At 39.6% G+C, this 25,329-nt stretch overlaps 1 protein-coding gene across 1 annotated transcript in view; it reads right to left on the bottom strand.

The window, feature by feature from the left end:
* Positions 1-25,329, bottom strand: part of PCCB (propionyl-CoA carboxylase subunit beta) — a 100,047-nt gene that overhangs the window by 5,959 nt on the left and 68,759 nt on the right. The window lies entirely within an intron of this gene.

Raw genomic sequence — 25,329 nt, 5'->3', positions numbered from 1 at the left:
CGCAGTGGTTGAGAATCCGCCTGCCGATGCAGGGGACACGGGTTCATGCCCTGGTCCGGGAAGATCCCACATGCCGCGGAGCAGCTGGGCCTGTGAGCCACGGCCGCTGAGCCTGTGCGTCCGGAGCCTGTGCCCCTCAACGGGAGAGGTCACAGTGCGGACCGCAAAAAAAGAAACCACAAGAAGTACAAAGAGGCCAGAATAAAAATCAAAATGAAGAAAAATACAAGCAATGACAACCAAAACAAGATAAAATCGTTGGGGAAATGAACACAGTCAGAAATGGAAAACCTGTGGCCCTGAGCTGCCAAGAGTGGGCCCCAGGTCTACTAAGATGATGGCCTCATCATCTTAGGCCCTAGTCCAGGCCTGACAGAGCACCTGGCACCCAGAGAGCCCAATGAGCCCTGGCTAATTCCTACAAGGAAGAAATGAGAACCAGTGTCAAGGGGGAGGAGGAGTGGGTGAGGGAAGGATCGGGAGTTTGGGATTAGCAGGTGCAAACTAGTATATACAGGCTGGATAAACAACAAGGTCCTAGGGTACAACACAGGGAATATATACGTATATATATTCTTTTCCATTATGGTTTATCACAGGATACTGAATACAGTTCCCTGTATTCAGTATCCTGTGATAAACCATAATGGAAAAGAATATATATACGTATAACTGAGTCACTTTGCTGTACAGCAGAAATTAACACAACACTGTAAATCAACTATACTTCAATAAAAAAGAAAAAGAAATGAGAACCAGAAAAGAGGCCTCCTCTGTGAGCCTCTAAAGCTGCCTTTTTTGACACCCCATAAACATCACAAAGAATTACTGAGTCAAGAAGAAGGGAAGCTGAGGAACCACAATGGAACCAGGTATTCAGACTCCAGCCAGGGCTAGGGCAGGCCCCTGGGATAGACATTCTAAGTATTTGTAGATAAAGTTTCCACAATGAGCCAAGCAGTTTCTTAACAAGTGAGTTTGTCAAAGTGCACCTGTACTGGAGGGCGCCAGAACCTGCAGACATAGTCACAGGACAAGAAGTATCTCTGAGCAGACACAGAAAATCATGTGAAGTCCACACCAGGGACAGACACAGCAAAGAGGAGGAACTAAAGAGATACATGAACAGCTGAGAACTTACTGTAGGAACAAAATGCATTCTCAGTATGTGTAAATTCCTAACTTTAAACACTACTTCTAGACAACAAAATGGTGGAATAGGAGCTCCAAGCTCCTGTCTGCAAACAGAAACATCAAAACACATGCAGAAACTGTCAGAACCAACTTTGTCAAAACTCTGGAACAGGCAAAAATTACAACTAAGTAAAAGCTGAATCAGGAAAAAGGCAACTTAGAAACTGTAGGAAAGCTCTGTGGCATTTTGAATTACACTTGCCCCACACTCTTCCCTGGTTCTAGAGGAAGCAAAGAAGACCTGAGGCACAAATCACCATGTAGGTCTGTTCTACCTTGTCTGGGGGCTACCTGAAAGATGGATGCAAGCCTTTCATCACTTCACCTAACTCAGAACTCACTCAGGCCAGAAAAGTGGCAGGCATTGCTCACTGTAAGGCAAAAGAACCACCTATAGACATCTGGGGTGAAAGATTACGGTTGACATTTCCTAAGGCCTGGGAGGAAAAAAACAGGGAGAGAGGGGGTTGGGGGGGGAATTAGGGCATTCAAGATCACCTGTGTATACAAGGGACTTCAGAAAGACGCAGACGTGCCTAGAGCCAGATGCATGTTCAGAAAAGACCTGAGAAGGGAAATTAGAAAATACTTCGAACGGATCAGTGGAACGGAATAGAGAGCCCAGAAACAAACCCACTTACCTAGGGACAATTAATCTTCGACAAAGAAGGCAAGAATATACAATGGGAAAAGACAGTCCTTCAGCAAGTGGTGTTGGGAAAGCTGGACAGCTGGACAATGAAGTTAGAACACACCCTCACACCACACACAAAAATAAACTCAAAATGGCTTAAGGACTTAAATATACGACAAGACACCATAAATGTCCAAGAAGAGAACATAGGCAAAACATTCTCTGACATAAATTGTACCAATGTTTTCTTAGGTCAGTCTCCCAGGGCAACAGAAATAAAAGCAAAAATTAAAAATGGGACCTAATCAAGCTTATAAGCTTTCACACAGCAAAGGAACCATAAACAAAATGAAAAGACAACCTACAGACTGGGAGAAAATATTTGCGAATGATGCAACCAACAAGGGCTTAATTTCCAAAATATACAAAGAGCTACAATTCACTAACAACAACAAAAAAACCCAATTGAAAAATGGGCAGAAGACCTAAATAGACATTTCTCCAAAGAAGACATACAGATGGCCAATAGGCAGATGAATAGATGCTCAGCATTGCTAATTATTAGAGAAATGCAAATCAAAACTATAATGAGGCACCACCTCACACCAGTCAGAATGGCCATCATTAAAAAGTCTACAAGTAATAAATGCTGGAGAGGGTGTGGAGAAAAGGGAATCCTCCTACACAGGTGGTTGCCATATGATCCAGCAATCCCACTCCTGGGCATATACCCAGACAAAATTATAACTCAAAAAGATGCATGCACCCCTATGTTCACAGAAGCACTATTTACAATAGTCAAGACATGGAAACAACCTAAATGTCCAGTGACAGACGAATGGATAAAGATGATGTGGTATATATATAATGGAATATTATTCAGTCACTAAAAAGAATGAAATAATGCCATTTGCAGCAACATGGATGGACCCAGAGATGATCATACTAAGTGAATTAAGTCAGGCAGAGAAAGACAAATACCATATGATATCACTTATACGTGGAATCTAAAATATGACACAAATGAACTTGTCTACAAAACAGAAACAGACTCACAGACATAGAAAACACACTTGTGGTTGCCAAGTGTGGGCGGGGGAGGATTGGGAGTTTGGGATTCGCAAACTATTATATATAGAATGGATAAACAACAAGGTCCTGCCATACAGCACAGGGAACTAACAATATATTCAATATCCTGTGATAAACCAGAATGGAAAAGAAGATGAAAAAGAATATATACATGTATAACTGAGTCACTTTGCTGTACAGCAGAAATTATCACAACATTGAAAATCAACTATACTTCAATAAAAAAATTTTTAAAAAGAAAATACCTTGAGATGAATTAAAATGAAAACATAACATTACAAAAGACCTGAGAAGAACTTAGGCTTTAACCTTGGGCTGATACCTAAACTCAGTTTAAGTCTGGCTACATGTTGAAGGACAGCCTCAGTACAAAGCCAATTTGCAAAGACTAGGAGAGATGTTTTCTTATTTGTCTGTTTTGGCACCTGGTGTTCAAGGTAATCTCTGTTAAAACAATAGCTGGACACAAGCTTAGGAAAACAACAAGGAATATAGCCTCTGCAAAAACAGTTGGGAAAAGTCACTAGAAAAATGGACTACTACAGCACTGAACAATCAAAAAAACCTCAAACTCTGGAAAAAGGGGAGAATATGATTTTCAGAGTTACTGCATTATAATATTCAAATGTTCAGTTTCCAACAAATAGCAAAGCATACAAAGCAACAGGAAAGTACAGCCATTCAAATGAGCAAAATAAATTAAAAGAATCCATCCTGCAGAAGCCCAGACAATAAACTTACTAAACAAAGATTTTAAATCAACTGTCTTAAATATGCTCAAGGAAGTAAAGGAAAACATGAAGAACTAAAAAAATCAGGAAAAAAAAGTATGAACAAAATGAGAATATCAATAAAGAGAAATTATAAAAAGGAACCAAACAGAAATTCCATGGCTGAAAAGTACAATAACTGAAATGAAAAGTTCACTACAGGGGTTCAACAACAGACCTGAGTAGACAAGAAAAATAAGGAAACTTGAAGATAAGAAAACTTAAATAATCCAGTCTGAGGAACAGAAAGAAAAGAAAAAATGAAGTGAATAGAGACTAAAGGACCTATGGAATATCATCAAGAGAACTGACATACACCGCATGGCAGTACCAGAGGAAGAGAGAGAGAGAAAGGGGCAGAGAGATTATTTGAAGAAAGAACGTCCAAAAACTTCTCAATTTTGGCACAAGACGTGAAGCTACAAATTCAAGAAACTCTAAGTAGGATAAACTCATACACACCCATACTGAGACACATTACAGTCAAATTATTGAAAGACAAAGACAGAATCTTGAAAGTAGCAAGAGAGAAGTGACTCATCATACACAAAGAATCTTCAGGGCTTCCCCGGTGGCGCAGTGGTTGAGAATCCGCCTGCCAATGCAGGGGACACGGGTTCGATTCCTGACCCAGGAAGATCCCACATGCCACAGAGCAACTAAGCTCGTGTGCCACAACTACTGAGCCTGCGTGCTGCAACTACTGAAGACCGTGCACCTAGAGCCCGTGCTCCACAATGAGGGAAGCCTCTGCAATGAGAAGCCCGTGCACCACAAAGAAGAGTAGCCCCCACTCACCGCAACTAGAAAAAGCCCGTGTGCAGCAACAAAGACCCAACACATCCAAAAATAAATAAATAAATATTTTTTAAAAAAAAGAATCTTCAATAAGATTACCAAATGGGATACATATTTAAAGTGCTGAAAGTTCTATTTTTTATGGTAGTTCTATTTTTAGTTTTTTGAGAAACCTCCATACCATTTTGCAGAGTGGCTGCACCAATCTACATTTCCACCAACAGTGTACAGGGTTCCCTTTTCTCCACATCCTTGCCAACATTTGTTATTTGTGCTCTTTTTGATGATAGTCATTCTGACAGGTGTGATGTGATATCTCATTGTGGTTTTGATTTGCATTTCCCTGATGATTAGCAAGATTGAACATCTTTTCATGTGCCTATTGGTTATATGCATTTCCTCTGGAAAAATGTCTATTCAGTTCTTCTGCCACAGTAATTCCACTCCTAGGAATATATCCAAAACACCCAAAAACATTAATTTGAAAAAATACATGCACCCCAATGTTCATAGCAGCATTATTTATAATTGCCAAGATACGTAAGCAACCTAAGTGTCCATCAACAGATGAATGGATACAGAAGATGTGGTGTATATATACAATGGAATACCACTCAGACATAAGAAGAACAAAATTTTGCCATTTGCAGCAATATGGATGGACTTGGAAGGCATTATGCTAACTGAAATACAGTAAGTCCCCTACATACAAACGAGTTCTGTTCAAGTGCGGTCGTAAGTCCAATTTGTTCGTTAAGTCCAGAAAAGTTAGCCTAGGTACTAACACTATGAGCTATATAGTAATTGTGGTAATAGGTTTATAATACTTTTCACACAAATAATACATAAAAAACAACACACACAAAAACTAAAGAAAACATCTTTAATCCTACAGTACAGTACCTTGAAAAGCACAGTAGAACAGTACAACAGCTGGTATCCAGGGGCTGGCATCGAGTGAACAGGCAAGAAGAGTTGCTGACTGGAGGAGGGAGAGGAGGTAGGAGATGGTAGAGCTGAAGGACTGTCAGCAATAGGAGATGGAAAGCAAGCTGCAATTTCACTCACGTCTGACATTGATGGCACAGATTCTAGTTCCTTGCTGGATTCAATTCTATCTACCCTTTTGAAAAAACGATCCAGTGATGTCTGGGTAGTAGCTCTTTTTTTGTTGTGATAGATGACACAGTAGCACTGGATTGCATTCTGCACGGCTGCTGCAACCTTTGTGTACCATTCTACGTTTGGGTCCTGTGCCTCAAAAACTAACAGTGCCTTCTCAAATAAAGAATATCCCCTTGCCATTTCCTACCTCGTGAATCTCTTAGGTTCTTCAGTTACTTGTTCTTCTTGTCTCTCTTCATCGTTTCTCTGGGCCTCCAATTCCATCAGGTCTTCATTAGTAAGCTCCCATGTTGCACAGCAAGGAGTCAGTGAAGTCATCCTCTTGCAGATCTAGCTCCAGCTTCTCGCTGAGGGTCACCAAGTTGCTGAAGACCTCTTTGGACTCCTCATCCACCTTCTCAAATCCATGAAAATTGTGAACAAACTGCGGACAAACGTTCTTCCAAACCCCATTCACAGTGATGGCCGTAACCTCATGCCAAGCAAAGTCAATGTTTTTTACGGCCTGTAGACGTTATAGTCCTTCCAAAATTGTCGCAAGTTTGTTCCTGATTCATCACTCGCCTTTACTGCCTGATGAAAAGTGTGACATAAATAATATTTCTTGAAAGTCGCTATAACCCCTGGTCCATAGGTTGGATGAGCGACATAGTATTCGGTGGCAGATGCACTACAGGACATTGGAATGAAAGTTGTCTATGAATGGGGGATGGCCCAAAGCACTGTCAAGCAGCAAAAGAATGTTGAATGGGACACCCTTCTCCAAACAATATCTCTCCACGTCCGGGATAAAGTGGTGGAGAAACCAGTCCTGGAAAATGGCCTGTGTAACCAGGTTTTGGGGTTACTCTTCCACACAACAGGAAGAGAGCCCCTGGCTATGCTTTTAAGGGCTCTTCGGTTCTCTGAATGATAAACTAAGAGAGGCTTCAGCTTCATATCGCTGGAAGCATTGCCACCAAAAAACAGACTTAGCTTATCCTTTGCTGCTTTATAGGCTGGCATCAACTTTTCCTCCTTACTGATGTAACTTTGGTCTGGCATCCTCTTCCAGTACAGTCCTGTCTCATCCACATTAAAAACCTGCCTGGATGAATACATGCCTTCATCAATAATTTCCCGAACAGGACATTCTTGGGCAGCTACCATATTGTGAGGGTTGGCTCTAGTCTTGAAGCAATGAAACCAGCCATGGCTGGCATTAAAAGATGCACCCTCTGATTCTTCATCGTGTTTCTTTGTCAAGTCTTCATAAAGGCTTTTAGCTTTCTCTTGAATCAGCATTAAGCTGAACAGGACTCGACACTGGTGCTGACCCTGCATCCACACACTGAGTTTCTCATCTCCTCCATCACTTTTCCACGCTTCTTCGATAGTATTGTTGACATCGTCAGCACAGCAGACTTCATGTTTCATGATCCTGTCCTTGTTCTTTAGAATTGTGCCGATGGTTGAACAATTCATGTTATAAGAATGAGTGATGTCTACCATCTTTTTGCCTTGCTCCACTCTCTCAATTATTTTCATTTTTCTTTCCACTGTTATCACTTGGCACTCCTTAGCAGTACCCACTACATCACCACTGCTTTTATGCTCACTTCCGGACATACTGGGCTTGAAATAAAGATACTGTACTACTGTACTCTATACCGTACCATAAAGTACACAAAAGCACAACCACTTGTAGAGAATGCAAGCACGTGACAATGTACGCCACGCACGTGAACTAACTTATGTGACTAGACAGGCGAACACACGTTCGCATCTTTGAAAGTTCACAAATTGAAGATTCATATGTAAGGGACTTACTGTAAGTCAGAGAAAGACAAATACTGTATGGTATTACTTATATATGGAATTTTAAAAATACCACAAACTAGTGTATATAACAAAAAAGAAGTGGACTCACAGACATAGAGAACAAACTACAGGTTACCGGTGAGGAGCAATAAGGTGGGGGAGGGGCCATATAGGGGTAGGGGAGTAAAGGACACAAACTACTAGGCATAAAATAAGATACAAAGATATATGTATAACATGGGGAATATAGCCAATATTTTATAATAACTATAAATAGAGTATAACCTTTAAAATTTCTGAATCATTATATTGTACACTTGTAACATATAATATTATACAGCAAGTATACTTCAATTAAAAAATTAAAAAACAAGATGCTAAAAGAATAAAACTCAACCAACAATTCTATACTTGGCAAACTGTCCTTCAAAAATGAGGGACAAATAAAGACATTCCTAGATAAACAAAAGCTGAGGAGTTTGTTACCTCTAGGCCTGCCCTACAAGAAATGGTAAAGGGAGCCCATCATGTTGAAATAAAAAGGTAGTAGATAGTATCACTATCTATCACTATCGTATGACGAAGTAAAAATCTCCAGTAAAGATAACTACATGGGGAAATATAAAAAGCCAGTATTATTGTATTTTTGGTTTGTAACACCACTTTTTTCTTTTTTTTTTAACATCTTTATTGGAGTATAATTGCTTTACAATGGTGTGCTAGTTTCTGCTTTATAACAAAGTGAATCAGTTATACATATACATATGTTCCCATATCACATCCCTCTTGCGTCTCCCTCCCACCCACCCTCCCTATCACACCCCCACTAGCTAGTCACAAACCACCTAGCTGATCTCCGTAAGCTATGCGGCTACTTCCCACTAGCTATCCATTTTACGTTTGGTAGTGTATATGGGTCCATGTCACTTTGTCTCAGCTTACCCTTCCCCCTCCCCATATCCTCAAGTCCATTCTCTAGTAGGTCTGTGTCTTTATTCCCATCTTACCCCTAGGTTCTTCATGAACTTTTTTTTTTCCTTAGATACCATATATATGTGTTAGCAACAGTATTTGTTTTTCTCTTTCTGACGTACTTCACCCTGTATGACAGACTCTATAGGTCCATCCACCTCACTACAAATAACCCAATTGCGTTTCTTTTTATGGCTAATATTCCATTGTATATATATGCCACATCTTCTTTATCCATTCATCTGTTGATGGACACTTAGGTTGCTTCCATGTCCTGGCTATTGTAAATAGAGCTGCAATGAATATTTTGGTACATGACTCTTTTTGAATTATGGTTTTCTCAGGGTATATGCCCAGTACTGGGATTGCTGGGTCATATGGTAGTTCTATTTGTAGTTTTTTAAGGAACCTCCATACTGTTCTCCATAGTGGCTGAATCAATTTACATTCCCACCAACAGTGCAAGAGTGTTCTCTTTTATCCACATCCTCTCCAGCATTTACTGTTTCTAGATTTTTTTGATGATGGCCATTCTGACTGGTGTGAGATGATATCTCATTGTAGTTTTGATTTGCATTTCTCTAATGATTAATGATGTTGAGCATTCTTTCACGTGTTTGTTGGCAATCTGTATATCTTCTTTGGAGAAATGTCTATTTAGGTCTTCTGCCCATTTTTGGATTGGGTTTTTTTGTTGTTATTGAGCTGCATGAACTGCTTGTAAATTTTGTGGATTAATCCTTTGTCAGTTGCTTCATTTGCAAATATTTTCTCCCATACTGAGGGTTGTCTTTTGGTCTTGTTTATGGTTTCCTTTGCTGTGCAAAAGCTTTGAAGTTTCATTAGGTCCCATTTGTTTATTCTTGTTTTTATTTCCAGTTCTCTAGGAGGTGGGTCAAAAAGGATCTTGCTGTGATTTATGTCATAGAGTGTTCTGCCTATGTTCTCCTCTAAGAGTTTGATAGTGTCTGGCCTTGCATTTAGGTCTCTAATCCATTTTGAGTTTATTTTTGTGTATGGTGTTAGCGAGTGTTCTAATTTCATACTTTTACATGTACCTGTCCAGTTTTCCCAGCACCACTTATTGAAGAGGCTGTCTTTTCCTCACCGTATATTCCTGCCGCCTTTATCAAAGATAAGGTGACGATATGTGCGTGGGTTTATCCCTGGACTTTCTATCTTGTTCCATTGATCTATATTTCTGTTTTTGTGCCAGTACCATACTGTTTTGATTACTGTAGCCTTGTAGTATAGTCTGAAGGCAGGGAGCCTGATTCCTCCAGCTCCATTTTTCGTTCTCAAGATTGTTTTGGCTATTCAGGGTCGCTTGTGTTTCCATACAAATTGTGAAATTTTTGGTTCTAGTTCTGTGAAAAATGCCAGTGGTAGTTTGATAGGGATTGCACTGAACCTGTAGATTGCTTTGGGTAGTACAGTCATTTTCACAATGTTGATTCTTCCAATCCAAGAACATGGTATATCTCTCCATCTATTTGTATCATCTATAATTTCTTTCATCAGTGTCTTATAATTTTCTGCATACAGCTCTTTTGTCTCCTTAGGTAGGTTTATTCCTACATATTTTATTCTTTTTGTTGCAATGGTAAATGTGTTTTCTTAATTTCACTTTCGAATTTTTCATCACTAGTGTATAAGAATGCCAGAGATTTCTGTGCATTAATATTGTATCCTGCTACTTTACCAAATTCATTGATTAGCTCTAATAATTTTCTGGTAGCATCTTTAGGATTCTCTATGTAGAGTATCATGTCATCTGCAAACAGTAACAGCTTTACTTCTTCTTTTCCGATTTGGATTCCTTTTATTTCCTTTTCTTCTCTGATTGCTGTGGCTAAAACTTCCAAAACTATGTTGAATAAAAGTGGTGACAGTGGGCAACCTTGTCTTCTTCCTAATCTTAATAGGAACGGTTTCAGCTTTTCACCACTGAGGACGATGTTGGCTCTGGGTCTGTCATATATGGCCTTTATTATGTTGAGGAAAGTTCCCTCTATGCCTACTTTCTGCAGGGTTTTTATCATAAATGGGTGTTGAATTTTGTCGAAAGCTTTCTCTGCATCTATTGCGATAACCATATGGTTTTTCTCCTTCAATTTGTTAATATGGTGTATCACATTGACTGATTTGCGTATATTTAAGAATCCTTGCATGCCTGGAATAAACCCCACTTGATCATGGTGTATGATCCTTTTAATGTGCTGTTGGATTCTGTTTGCTAGTATTTTGTTGAGGATTTTTGCATCTATGTTCATCAGTGATATTGGCCTGTAGTTTTCTTTCTTTGTGACATCCTTGTCTGGTTTTGGTATCAGGGTGATGATGGCCTCGTAGAATGAGTTTGGAAGTGTTCCTCCCTCTGCTATATTTTGGAAGAGTTTGAGAAGGATAGGTGTTAGCTCTTCTCTAAATGTTTGATAGAATTCGCCTGTGAAGCCATCTGGTCCTGGGCTTTTGTTTGTTGGAAGGTTTTTAATCACAGTTTCAATTTCAGTGCTTGTGATTTGTCTGTTCATATCTTCTATTTCTTCCTGATTCAGTCTTGGCAGGTTGTTCATTTCTAAGAATTTGTCCTTTTCTTCCAGGTTGTCCATTTCATTGGCATAGAGTTGCTTGTAGTAATCTCTCATGATCTTTTGTATTTCTGCAGTGTCAGTTGTTACTTCTCCTTTTCCAATTCTAATTCTATTGATTTGAGTCTTCTCCCTTTTTTTCTTGATGAGTCTGGCTAATGGTTTATCAATTTTGTTTATCTTCTCAAAGAACCAGCTTTTAGTTTTATTGATCTTTGCTATCATTTCCTTCATTTCTTTTTCATTTATTTCTCATCTGATCTTTATGATTTTTTTTCTTCTGCTAACTTTGGGGTATTTTTGTTCTTCTTTCTCTAATTGCTTTAGGTGCAAGGTTAGGTTGTTTATTCGAGATGTTTCCTGTTTCTTAAGGTAGGATTGTATTGCTATAAACTTCCCTCTTAGAACTGCTTTTGCTGCATCCCATAGGTTCTGGGTCATTGTGTCTCCATTGTCATTTGTTTCTACGTATTTTTTGATTTCCTCCTTGATTTCTTCAGTGATCATTTCGTTATTAAGTACTGTATTGCTTAGCCTCCATGTGTTTGTATTTTTTACAGATCTTTTCCTGTAATTGATATCTAGTCTCATAGTGTTGTGGTCGGAAAAGATACTTGATATAATTTCAATTTTGTTAAATTTACCAAGGCTAGATTTGTGACCCAAGATATGATCTATCCTGGAGAATGCTCCATGAGCACTTGAGAAAAATGTGTATTCTGTTGTTTTCAGATGGAATGTCCTATAAATATCAATTAAGTCCATCTTGTTTAATGTATCATTTAAAGCTTATGTTTCCTTATTTATTTTCATTTTGGATGATCTGTTCCTTGCTGAAAGTGGGGTGTTAAAGTCCCCTACTATGAAAGTGTTACTGTCGATTTCCCCTTTTATGACTGTTAGCATTTGCCTTATGTATTGAGGTGTTCTTATGCTGGCTTCATATATATTTACAATTGTCATATCTTCTTCTTGGATTGATCCCTTGATCATTATGTAGTGTCCTTCTTTGTCTCTTGTAATAGTCTTTATTTTAAAGTCTATTTTGTCTGATATGAGAATTGCTACTCCAGCTTTCTTCTGATTTCCACTTGCATGGAATATCTTTTTCCATCCCCTCACTTTCAGTCTGTATGTGTCTCTAGGTCTCAAGTGGGTCTCTTGTAGACAGCATATATACAGGTCTTCTTTTGTATCCATTCAGCCAGTCTGAGTCTTTTGGTGGGAGCATTTAATCCATTTACATTTAAGGTAATTATCAATATGTATGTTCCTATTCCCATTTTCTTAATTGTTTTGGGTTTATTATTGTAGGTCTTTTCCTTCTCTTGTGTTTCTTGCCTACAGAAGTTCCTTTAGTATTTGTTGTAAAATTGGTTTGGTGGTGCTGAACTCTCTCAGCTTTTCCTTGTCGGTAAAGGTTTTAATTTCTCCATCAAATCTGAATGAGATCCTTGCTAGGTAGAGTTATCTTGGTTGTAGGTTTTTCTCCTTCAGCACTTTAAATATGTCCTGTCACTCCTTTATGGCTTGCAGAGTTTCTGCTGAAAGATCAGCTGTTAACCTTATGGGGATTCCCCTGTGTGTTATTGGCTGCTTTTCCCTTGCTGCTTTTAATGGTTTTTTTCTATTTAATTTTTGACAGTTTGATTACTGTGTCTTGGAGTGTTTCTCCTTGGATTTATCCTGTATGGGACTCTCTGTGCTTCCTGGACTTGATGAACTATTTCCTTTCCCATAATAGGGAAGTTTTCAACTATAAACTCTTCAAATATTTTCTCAGTCCCTTTCTTTTTCTCTTCTTCTTCTGGAACCCCTATAATTCGAATGTTGGTGCGTTTAATGTTGTCCCAGAGGTCTCTGAGACTGTCCTCAGTTCTTTTCATTCTTTTTTCTTTGTTCGGCTCTGCAGTAGTTATTTTATCTTCCAGGTCACTTATCCGTTCTCCTGCCTCAGTTATCCTGCTAGTGATCCCTTCTAGAATATTTTTAATTTCATTTATTGTGTTGTTCATCATTGGTTGTTTCCTCTTTAGTTCTTCTAGGTCCTTGTTAAATGTTTCTTGCATTTTCTCTATTCTATTTCCAAGATTTTGGATCATCTTTACTATCGTTATTCTGAATTCTTTTTCAGGTAGATTGCCTATTTCCTCTTCATTTGTTAGGTCTGGTGGGTTTTGACCTTGCTCCTTCATCTGCTGTTTGTTTTCCTGTGTTTTCATTTTGCTTATCTTACTGTGTTTGGGGTCTCCTTTTCACAGGCTGCAGGTTCGTAGTTCCTATTGTTTTTGGTGTCTGTCCCCAGTGGCTAAGGTTGGTTCAGTGGGTTGTGTAGGTTTCCTGGTGGAGGGGACTGCTGCCTGTGTTCTGGTGGATGAGGCTGGATCTTTCTGGTGGGCAGGTCCACGTCTGGTGGTGTGTTTTGGGGTGTCTGTGGACTTATTATGATTTTAGGCAGCCTCTCTGCTAATGGATGGGGCTGTGTTCCTGTCTTGCTAGTTGTTTGGCATAGGGTGTCCAGCACTGTAGCTTGCTGGTCGTTGAGTGAAGCTGGGTGTTGTTGTTGAGATGGAGATCTCTGGGAGATTTTCACCGTTTGGCATTATGTGGAGCTGGGAGGTCTCTTGTGGACCAGTGTCCTGAAGTTGGCTCGTCAGTGGCACAACCCTGACGCCTGGCTGGAGCAACAAGAGACTATCCTCCACATGGCTCAGAATAAAAGGGAGAAAAAAAAGAAAGAAAGGAGGGAGGGAGGGAGGGAGGAAAGAAGGAAAGAAAGAAAGAAAGAAAGAAAGAAAGAAAGAAAGAAAGAAAGAAAGAAAGAAGATAAAATAAAATAAAGTAAGATAAAATAGTTATTAAAATAATAAATAAGAAAAAAAATTTTTTAAGTAAAAAAAAAACACAGATGGACAGAACCCTTAGACAAATGGTGAAAGCAAGGCTATACAGACAAAATCTCACACAGAAGCATACACATACACACTCACAAAAAGAGGAAAAGGGGAAAAAGTAATAAATCTTGCTCCCAAAGTTCACCTCCTCAATTTGGGATGATTTGTTGTCTATTCAGGTATTCACAGATGCAGGGTACATCAAGTTGATTGTGTAGCTTTAATCCGCTGCTTCTGAGGCTGCTGGGAGAAATTTCCCTTTCTCTTCTTTGTTCACACAGCTCCCGGGGCTCCACTTTGGATTTGGCCCCGCCTCTGCATGTAGGTTGCCTGAGGGTGTCTGTTCTTCACTCAGACAGGACGGGGTTAAAGTAGCCGCTGATTCGATGGCTCTGGCTCACTTAGGCTGGGGCGAGGTAGGGGTACGGAGTGCGGACCGAGCCTGCGGCGGCAGAGGCCTGCGTAACATTGCACCAGCCTGAGGCGTACCATGCGTTCTCCCGGGGAAGTTGTCCCTGGATCACGGGACCCTGGCAGTGGCGGACTGCACAGGCTCCAGGAAAGGGAGGTGGGGATAGTGACCTGTGATCGCACACAGGCTTCTTGGTGGAGGCAGCAGCAGCCTTAGCGTCTCATGCCCATCTCTGGTGTATGCACTGATAGCTGCGGCACGCGCCCATCTCTGGAGCTCCTTTAAGCAGTGCTCTTAATCCCCTCTCCTCGCGCACCAGGAAACAAAGAGACAAGAAAAAGTCTCTTGTTTCTTCGGCAGCTCGAGACTTTTCCCAGACTCCCTCCTGGCTAGCCATGGCACTAACCCCTTCAGATCTAAGCTCCGAAGCCTGAGCCTCAGCTCCCAGCCCCAGCCTGTCCTGGCAGGTGAGCAGACAAGCCTCTCAGGCTGGTGAGTGCTGGTCAGCACCGATCCTCTGTGTGGGAATCTCTCCACTTTGCCCTCCGCACCCCTGTTGCTGTGCTCTTCTCCGTGGCTCTGAAGCTTCCCCCCTCCGCCACCCGCAGTCTCTGCCCGCAAAGGGGCTTCTACTGTGTGGAAACCTTTCCTCCTTCACAGCTCCCTCCCACTGGTGCAGGTCCCATCCCTATTCTTTTGTCTCTGTTTTTTCTTTTTTCTTTTGCCCTACCCAGGTACGTGGGCAGTTTCTTGCCTTTTGGGAGGTCTGAGGTCTTCTGCCAGCGTTCAGTTGGTGTTCTATAGGAGCAGTTCCACGTGTAGATGTATTTCTGATGCATCTGTGGGGAGGAAGGTGATCTCCACGTCCTACTCTTCCGCCATCTTCTCCTGTCTCCTGTAACACCACTTTTTATTTCTTACATGATTTAAAAAACACATGCAGGGAATTCCCTGGTGGTCCAGTGGTTAGGACTCCATGCTGTCACTGACCGGGCCTGGGTTCAGTCCCTTGTTGGGAAACTAACATCCTGCAAGCTGCGTGGCATGGCCATGTATCAATAGATCTAGAAAAGCATTCACAAAATCCAACACCTACTCATGATAAAAACTCTCAGCAAACTAGAAATACAGGGGAACTTTCTCAGCTTCATAAAGAACATCTACAAAAACCTATAGCTAACATCATACGTAATGGTGAAAAACCAGAAGCTTTCCCACTAAGATCAGGTATAATGCAAGAATGTGCCTTCTCATCACTCCTTTTCAAAACTGTACTGGAAGTCCTAGCTAATACAATGGAACAAGGAAAGGAAATATATAAAAGGCATACAGATTGGGAAGGAAGAAATCAAACTTTCTTTGCTTACAGATGACATGACTGTCTATGTAGAAAATCCTAAAGAACAAAAGTACTGCTGAAACTAATAATTACAGCAAAGCTGCAGGACACAAAGTGAATTTATTAAAGTCAATCACTTTCCTGTATACCAGCAATGAATTTGAAACTAACAATAGAATACCATTTACATTAGTGCACCCCTACCCCCCAAAAAAAATACATAGGCATAAATCTAACAAAACAAGATCTATATGAGGAAAATTACAAAACTCTGGTGAACAAAATAAAAAAGCTAAATAAGTAGAGATATTCCATGTTCATGGATAGAAATACTCAATATCATCCAGGGGTATGGTATTGGTGAAGCAAATCAATGGAACAGAATAAAGAGCCCAGATAGACCTACATAAATAGACCTACATAAATATAATCAACTGATCTTTGACAAAGGAACAAAAGTAATACAACGGAAGAAAAACAGTCTTTTTAACAAATGATGCTGGAACTACTAGACATCCACATCCAAAAAAACTGATGTAGACAAACCTTATACCTTTAACAAAAATTAACTCAAAATGGATCCAGAGACCTAAATGTAAAACACAAAACTATAAAACTCATAGAAGATAACATGGGAGAATACCTAGGTGACCTTGGAAATGGCAGCAACGTTTTAGATACACTACTTTCAAAGGCATGATCTATGAAAGAAATAATTGGTAAGCTGGTCTTCACTAAAATTAAAAACTTCTCCTCTGTGAAAGACACTGTCTAGAGAATGAGAAGACAACCACTGACTGGGGGAAAGTATCTGCAAAACACACAATCTGATAAAGGATTGCTATCTAACATATACAAAGAACTCTCAAAACTTGTGAAAGAATTTCAATCTAAAATAGAACTGGAGGATGTAATTGGAAAATCTCACACATGTGTCCTCAGGAAGACAAAAACTTAAGGACTAAGAAACTGATTTCCTTTAAAGGCCTGATTTACAGAACACTGATAGTGCCAAAATTTTCTCAGATGACAGGGGGTTGATCAGGGGTTATCTCATATCAACCTTGGGAAGTTTCATGAATGGGAGATGACCCAGGTCAGGATGGACTCACCAAGTGGGCTGAATTGAGTTTTGTTTCTGTGACTGGACTGATTTTATCTGCTCAGGAAGTTTCCAAGGCTGGTCTCCATTTGTTGTTTATTTTAACTGACTCTAACTGGACTCTCCCCTCTATACATTTCCTGTCCATAAATACAACCTGCCCCAAACCCTCAATGGACTCACCTGTAGCTTGCTATGGTTTGCTTGTCCTAAATTACAGTTCCTCTGCTATTCCGGAATAAACTCATCTTTTTGAGTTTACCTCTTTGTTTAGGTCAAACAAACACAACAATAAGAAAACGACCCAATTAAAAACTGGCCAAAGACCTGAACAGATACCTCACCAAAGAAAACACAGACAGGGCAAATAAGCATATGAAAAGATGCTCCACATCATACGTCATCAGGGAAATGCAAATTAAAGTGAGATACCACTACACACATCACAATAGCCAAAATGCAGAACACTGAGAACACCAAAAGCTGACAAGGATGTGGAGCAATAGAAAGTCTCCTTCACTGCTGGTGGGGATGCAAATTAGTACAGCCACTCTGGAAGACAGTTTGGCAGTTTCTTACAAACTAAACACACTCTTACCATTTGAGCCAGCAATCATGCTCCTCGGTATTTACCCAAATGAGGTGAAAACTTACATCCACATAAAAACCTGCACACGAATGTTTTTAGCAGCTTTATTAATAACTGCCAAAACTTAAAAGTAGCCAGAATGTCTTTCAGTAGGTGAATGGATAAATGAACTGTGATATATCCAGACAATGTAATATTAACACTAAAAAGAAATCAGCTATCAAGCCGTGAAAAGACACAGAGGAAACGTGAATCATAGAGTATGTGGCCTTCTCAGACCAGCTTCCTCCATATAACTAACTGGAAGAGGCTAATCTGAAAAAGCTACATACTGTATGATTCCAACTATATGACATTTTGGAAAAGGAAAACTATGGAAACAGTAGAAGGATGAGTGGTTGCCAGGGGTTTATCAGGGTTGGGGGAAGGGAGTGATGAATAAGTAGAGCACAGAGGATTTTTAGGGCAAGTGAAACTATTTTATATGATGCTGCAAATGGTGGATACATATCATTACACATTTATCCAAACCTAGAGAATATCCAACGCCAAGAGTCAACCCTATAGTAAACCATGGACTTGTAATGATGTGTCAATGTACATTCCATAATTGTAACAGACATAGTGCTCTGGTTCAGAATACTGACAGTGGGGTAGGCTGTACATGTGTGAAAACAGAGTATATATGGGAATGCTCTGTTGTTTCCACTCAATTTTACTGTGAAGCTAAAAGAAGCTCTAAAAAATAAAGTTTATTTAAAAAAAAAAAAGATTAGACACCATAACCAAATGGGATATATCCCAGGAATGCAAAAGTGGTTCAATATACAAAAAAATCAATCAGTATAATACAACACATTAATAGAACAAAGGACAAAAGCTACATGATCAACTCAATCGACATAGAAAAGGCATTTGGCAAAAGCTATCACCTTTCATGATAAAACACTCAGAAAACTACAAATAGAAGGAAATTTCCCCAACATGACATAGACCATATATGAAAAACCCACAGTTTACATCATATTCTATAGTGAAACACAAAGTTCTCTCCCTAAGATCAGGAACAAGACAAGGATGCCCAATGGCACTATTGCTATTCAACACTGTGTTGGAAGTTCCAGCCAGAGCAATTAGACAAGAAAAAACAATAATAAAAGGCATCTAAACTGGAGAAGAAGAAGTAAAACTATCTTTATATGCATTAAATATGATCCTATATGTAGAAAATTCCAGAGAATCTACAAGAAAGCTCCTAAAGCTAATAAATTCAGCAAAGTTGCAGGTTACAAGATCAGCAAACAAAAAGCAGTTGCATAGTTGTCTTTCTATAAACAGATAATGAACAATCCAAAAAAGAAATTGAGAAAGGAATTCCATTTACAATAGCAACTAAAAGAATAAAACAGGAGTAAATTTAACCAAGACGTTAAAGACCTGTGCATTGAAAATTACAAAACACTGCTGAAGATATAAACGAAGACCAAAATAAATGGAAAGGGGACATCACTTTTGGCACAGTGGTTAAGAATCCGCCTAACAGTGCAGGGGACATGAGTTTGATCCCTGGGCTGGGAAGATCCCACATGCCACAGAGCAACTAAGCCTGTGCACCACGACTACTGAGTCTGCGCTCTAAAGCCTGCAAGCCACAACTACTGAGCCCACGAACCGCAACTACTGAAGCCCGCACACTCTGGGACCTGCATGTCGTAACTACTGAGCCCATGTGCTGCAACTACTGAAGCCCACGCACCTACAGCCCACGCTCAGCAACAAGAGAAGCCACTGCAATAAGAAGACTATGCACCGCAACAGAGAGTAGCCCCCGCTCATCACAACTAGAGAAAGCCCACATGTAGCAATGAAGACCCAACACAGCCAAAATTTTTAAATAAATAAATAATAAATGGAAAGACATCCTGTGTTCATGAGTTAGAAAACTTTACATTGTTAAAATGTCAATACTTCATAAAGTGATCAGCAGATTCAATGCAATCACTACCAAAATTCCAACAACCTTTTCTGCAGAAATGGAAAGGCCAACAGTCAAATCCATATGGAATTGCAAGGGTCCCAAAAAAGCCAAAATAATCTGAAAAGGAAGAACATGAGAAGACTCACACCTCCCAATATTAAAACTTACTACAAACGTACAGTAATCAAAACAGTGCGATACTAGAACATGGATAGACTTGCAGACCAAAGGAATAGTATTGAGACCCCAGAAACAAACTTATATATCTACAGCCCACTGATGTCTGACAAAAGGGAAAGAAAAGTCTATTCAACAAATGGTGCTGGGATAACTGAATTTCCACATGGAAAAGAATGAAGCTCTCTACAAATGCTAATGCATATATATGGAATATTTAAAAAAATGGTACTGATGAACCTAATTGCAGGGCAGGAATAAAGATATAGAGAATGGACTTGAAGACACAGGGTGGGAGGGGGAAGCTGGGATGAAGTGAGTATCATCAACATATATACACTACCAAATGTAAAATAATTAGCTAGTGGGAAGCAGCAGCATAGCACAGGGAGATCAGCTCAGTGCTTTGCGATGACCTAGAGGGGTGGGATAGCGAGGGTGGGAGGGAGGCTCAGGAGGGAGGGCATATGGGGACATATGTATGCATATGGCTGATTCACTTTGGTGTACAACAGAAACTAACACAGTATCGTGAAGCAATTATACTCCAATAAAGATCTATTAAAAAAAAAAAAGAATGGGGCTTCCCTGGTGGCGCAGTGGTTGAGAGTTCGCCTGCCGATGCAGGGACGCGGGTTCGTGCCCCGGTCCGGGAGGATCCCACATGCCGCGGAGCGGCTGGGCCCATGGGCCATGGCTGCTGGGCCTGAGCGTCTGGAGCCTGTGCTCCACAACGGGAGAGACCACAGCGGTGAGAGGGCTGCATACTGCCAAAAAAAAAAAAAAAAAAATGAAGAAGAATGAAGCTGAACCCCTAACTTACGCTACATGTAAAAATTAACTCAAAACTGATCAAACCTAAATGTGAAAACTAAAAGCATAAAACTCCTAAAAGAAAACATAGGGGGAAAGCTCTATGACATTGAATTTGCAAATAAGTTCTTATATATGACTCCAAAAGCACAAGCAACCAAAAACAAAGAGAGAGAGAAAGAGAATTAGACTTCATCAAATTTTATAACTTTTGTATATCAAATGACGTTATCTAGAAAGTGTAAAGAAAACCTAAAGAATGGAAGAAAATATTTGCAAATCATTTATCTGATAAGGGTTTAATATCCAGAATATACAAAGAATGCTTGTAACTCAACAACAACAAAAAAAACTCTAAGTAATCAAAAAATGGGCAAAGGACTTGAATAGACATTTCTCCAAAGATATGCAAATAGCCAATAAGCCTAAGAAAAGATGCTCAACATCCCTAATCATTAGGGAAATATAAATGCAAACCACAATGGGATAATACATCACACCCATGAGGACTGGCTATTATCAAAATATACCAGAAAATAACAAGTGTTGATGAGTATGAAGAAATTGGAACCCTGTCCATTGCTAAGGAGAATGTAAAACAGTGCAGCCACTGTGGAAAACAGTGTGATGTTTCCGCAAAAAAGTAATCCTAAAATTACCATATTACTCAGTAATTCCACAACTAGGTGTATACCCAAAAGAATTGAAAACAGGGTTTCAAACAAATACTTGTACACCAATGTTCACTGTGACATTATTCACAATAGCAAAAAGGTGGAAACAACCCAAGTGTCCATCAACAGATAAATGATTAAACAAAATGCATACTAGAGCTAATCAATGAATTTGGTAAAGTAGCAGGATACAAAATTAATGCACAGAAATCTCTGGCATTCCTATATACTAATGATGAAAAATCTGAAAGTGAAATCAAGAAAACACTCCCATTTACCATTGCAACAAAAAGAATAAAATATCTAGGAATAAACCTACCTAAGGATACGAAAGAGCTGTATGCAGAAAATTATAAGACACTGATGAAAGAAATTAAAAATGATACAAATAGATGGAGAGATATACCATGTTCTTGGATGGGAAGAATCAACATTGTGAAAATGACTCTACTACCCAAAGCAATCTACAGATTCAATGCAATCCCTATCAAACTACCACTGGCATTTTTCACAGAACTAGAACAAAAAATTTCGCAATTCGTATGGAAACACAAAAGACCCCGAATAGCCAAAGCAATCTTGAGAACGAAAAAAGGAGCTGGAGGAATCAGGCTCCCTGACTTCAGACTATATTACAAAGCAACAGTAATCAAGACAGTATGGTACTGGCACAAAAACAGAAAGATAGATCAGTGGAACAGGATAGAAAGCCCAGAGATAAACCCACGCACATATGGACACCTTATCTTTGATAAAGGAGGCAGGAATGTACAGTGGAGAAAGGACAGCCTCTTCAATAAATGGTGCTGGGAAAACTGGACAGGTACATGTAAAAGTATGAGATTAGATCACTCCTTAACACCATACACAAAAATAAGCTCAAAATGGATTAAAGACCTAAATGTAAGGCCAGAAACTATCAAACTCTTAGAAGAAAACATAGGAAGAACACTCTATGACATAAATCACAGCAAGATCCTTTCTGACCCACCTCCTAGAGTAATGGAAATAAAAACAAGAATAAACAAATGGGACCTAATGAAACTTCAAAGCTTTTGCACAGCAAAGGAAACCATAACCAAGACCAAAAGACAACCCTCAGAATGGGAGAAAACATTTGCAAATGAAGCAACTGACAAAGGATTAATCTCCAAAATTTACAAACAGCTCATGCAGCTCAATAACAGAAAAACAAACAACCCCATCCAAAAATGGGCAGAAGACCTAAATAGACATTTCTCCAAAGAAGATATACAGAATGCCAACAAACACATGAAAGAATGCTCAACATCATTAATCATTAGAGAAATGCAAATCAAAACTACAATGAGATATCATCTCACACCAGTCAGAATGGCCATCATCAAAAAATCTAGAAACAATAAATGCTGGAGAGGGTGTGGAGAAAAGGGGACACTCTTGCACTGCTGGTGGGAATGTGAATTGGTTCAGCCACTGTGGAGAACAGTATGGAGGTTCCTTAAAAAACTACAAATAGAATTACCATATGACCCAGCAATCCCACTACTTGGCATATACCCTGAGAAAACCAAAATTCAAAAAGAGTCATGTACCAAAATGTTCATTGCAGCTCTATTTACAATAGCCTGGAGATGGAAACAACCTAAGCGCCCATCATCGGATGAATGGATAAAGAAGATGTGGCACATATACCCAATGGAATATTACTCAGCCTTAAAAAGAAATGAAATTGAGCTATTTGTAATGAGATGGATAGACCTAGAGTCTGTCATACAGAGTGAAGTCAGTCAGAAAGAAAAAGACAAATACCGTATGCTAACACATATATATGGAATTTAAGGGAAAAAAATGTCATGAAGAACCTAGGGGTAAGACAGGAATAAAGACGCAGACCTACTGGAGAACGGACTTGAGGATATGGGGAGGGGGAAGGGTGAGTTTTGACAGGGCGAGAGAGAGTCATGGACATATACACACTAACAAACGTAGTAAGGTAGATAGCTGGGGGGAAGCAGCCGCAAGGCACAGGGATATTAGCTCGGTGCTTTGTGACAGCCTGGAAGGGTGGGATGGGGAGAGTGGGAGGGAGGGAGACGCAAGAGGGAAGACATATGGGAACATATGTATATGTATAGCTGATTCACTTTGTTATAAAGCAGAAACTAACACACCATTGTAAAGCAATTATACCCCAATAAAGATGTTAAAAAAAAACAAAAAACAAAATGCAGTTATACACATGCAATGGAATATTATATAGACATGAAAAATTAAAATGAAGTTCTGATACATGCTACAATATGAATGGATCTTGAAAACATTATGCTAAGTAAAACAAGCCAGATGCCAAGGAACAAATATTGTATGATTCTACTTATATGGCATATCTAGAATAGGTAAATTCACAGAGAGTAGATTAAGATTACCAAGGGTGGGAGGTAGGATGGAAATGAATTGTCTGGGATGATTTGAAATTTGGGGGGGAAAGTTAGTGGTAATGGGTTCACACATTGTGAAGGTAATTGACGCCACTGCACTGTACCCTTAAAAATGGTTAAAATAATATCAAAAAAACAAACAACCCCATCCAAAAATGGGCAGAAGACCTAAACAGACATTTCTCCAAAGACGACATACAGATGGCCAACAGGAACATGAAAAGATGCTCAGCATCACTAATAATTAGAGAAATGCAAATCAAAACTACACCTAGGGATCACCTCACACCAGTCAGAAGGGCCATCATCAAAAAGTCTACAAACAATAAATGCTGAAGAGGGTGTGGAGAAAAGGGAATCCTCTTGCACTGTTGGTGGGAATGTAAGTTGGTGCAGCCACTGTGGAAAACACTATGGAGGCTCCTAAGAAAACTAAAAATACAGCTACCATATGATCCAGCAACCCCACTCCTGGGTATATATACAGAAAAGACAAAAACTCTAATTCGAAAAGATACATGCACACCAATGTTCATAACAGCACCATTTACAATAGCCAAGATATGGAAGCAACCTAAGTGTCCATCGACGGATGGATAAAGAAGATATGGTATACACACACACACACACACACACACACACACACACACACAATGGAATATTACTCACCCATAAAAAAGAATGAAATATTGCCATCTGAAGCAATGTGGATGGACCTAGAGATTATCATACTGAGTGAAGTAAGTCAGACAGAGACTAATATATGTTATCACTTATATGTGGAATCTAAAAAATAATACAAATGAACTTATTTATGAAATAAAAACAGATTCACAGATATAAAAAACAAACTTATGGTTACCAAAGAGGAAAGGAGAGGGGGTGAGGGATAAGTTAGGAGTATGGGAATAACAGATACACACCACTATATATAAAATAAACAATAAGGATTTATTGTATAGCACAGGGAACTATATTCAATATCTTGTAATAATCTATAATGGAAAAGAATCTGAAGAAGTTATATATGTACATATATATATATATATATATATATATATATATATACACACACACATATGGCTGAATCACTTTGCTATACACCTGAAACTAACACTATATTGCAAATCAACCATAGTTTAGTAACAAAAAAAAGAGGTCAAAATGGCAAATTTTATGTTGTATATATTTTACCACAATAAAAAACACTTTTACAAACCTTTTTCTAAAGACAAGGAGAAACTGTCACAGCAGAAATAAAAGATAAGGCTAGGTCAAAAAGGGAGGGTGTATGCATCCCACATAGGGATTCAAAGGAAACCTAAGAAGGAAAATAGTAAGGAGGGAAGCACTATCCAGAGACCCCAACCCCACCCAGAGCACAACCATGGAAGAGTTCCCACACCCTGGCTGTTACTCAAGTCTGACCATCTCACCAGAAAGCTGTGGGGTACAGACACAGCAAGATGCTGTTAACTTGTCATGGATCAGGGACTTCCCTGGTGGCGCAGTGGTTAAGAATCTGCCTGCCAATGCAGGTGACATGGGTTCGAGCCCTGGTCCGGGAAAATCCCACATGCCACGGAGCAACTAAGTACTTGCGCCACAACTACCGAGCCTGCGCACCACAACTACTGAGCCCGCATGCCACAACTACTGAAGCCCACACGCCTAGAGCCCATGCTCCACAACAAGAGAAGCCACCAAAATGAGAAGCCCACGCGCCATAACAAAGAGTAGCCCCTGCTCGCTGCAACTAGAGAAAGCCTGTGTGCAGCAACGAAGATCCAACGCAGCCAAATTAATTAATTAATTATTTTTAAAAGCGTATATAACTTGTCACGGACCAACTGTTCTCCTGGCACCATCAAAGGCACTAGAGAGAAAACTGTGAATAAGACACTAACACCCCTGGCCTCATGGGGCTCACAGTTTAGTGGGTGAGTCATAATGTA

Source organism: Phocoena phocoena, chromosome 4, assembly GCF_963924675.1.
Source record: "Phocoena phocoena chromosome 4, mPhoPho1.1, whole genome shotgun sequence".
In the NCBI taxonomy this organism is placed as follows: domain Eukaryota; kingdom Metazoa; phylum Chordata; class Mammalia; order Artiodactyla; family Phocoenidae; genus Phocoena; species Phocoena phocoena.
Note: the sequence above shows the minus strand (reverse complement) of the source record. Positions and strands in the feature narration are given on the sequence as shown.